The following is an 802-nucleotide window of genomic DNA, read 5'->3' on the forward strand; positions in this document are numbered from 1 at the left end:
GGCACTATTAGAAAAGACAAACTCCTAAGAACTGTATATGTTTTGACAGAACACATGGGCAGTAACGATGCAAAGTGAGGAGTCCCACATGTCAACGATATGAAAGCAGTGCAGCCATCACAAAGCAGAGCACGCTAGATTTAACTCAGCCTTATTTTTCAGGCCACCCACCACCTAACGCGGAGTTCGACAAGAGTTCAGAACCCGTGTTCAACCATGCTATTCTAACGCATTACGATTTTGAAGAACCTGTTCTCAACACGCTTGGAAACCGTAAGATGAAAATACTTCAGCGTTTTGCTGGGTTGCACATGGAGAACCGGAAAACGATTTCTGTTTAGCTCGCTCAAAACACGCTTCAAACCCACAACCTGAAAACACCACTCTAATTTGTTTATTACGATTTTTTTGTATGCATTAACTTATCCTGTGTGAAGGACAGTAGGCGCATATCCTTTCCTTAGTTTACTTTTGCTGAGAGGTAAATGAAATTTAGATAAAAGATTCAATTCCATGAATGGAAAATGGAGACTACTAAACATTCCACAATCATCAGCAATCAATACGGCAAGGTCAATAGCCATACGTGTACCAAATAATAGCCGAAAAAACACATACTCTGTTTTGGAATATTGAGCGCCTTATACTTTTTCTTTGTAGAAAGACAATTTCGCTAGAAAAAATTAGCAAAAACACGTTAAAACCCATTGTAAAAGACAAATATTGGGTATTTCTGCGTCCTACCAGATAAATTATGTCTCATTAGGTTAATAAGGCTAATCTACACACTAAATATAAAAAT

This window comes from Artemia franciscana, chromosome 7 (assembly GCF_032884065.1).
Source record: "Artemia franciscana chromosome 7, ASM3288406v1, whole genome shotgun sequence".
In the NCBI taxonomy this organism is placed as follows: Eukaryota; Metazoa; Arthropoda; class Branchiopoda; order Anostraca; family Artemiidae; genus Artemia; species Artemia franciscana.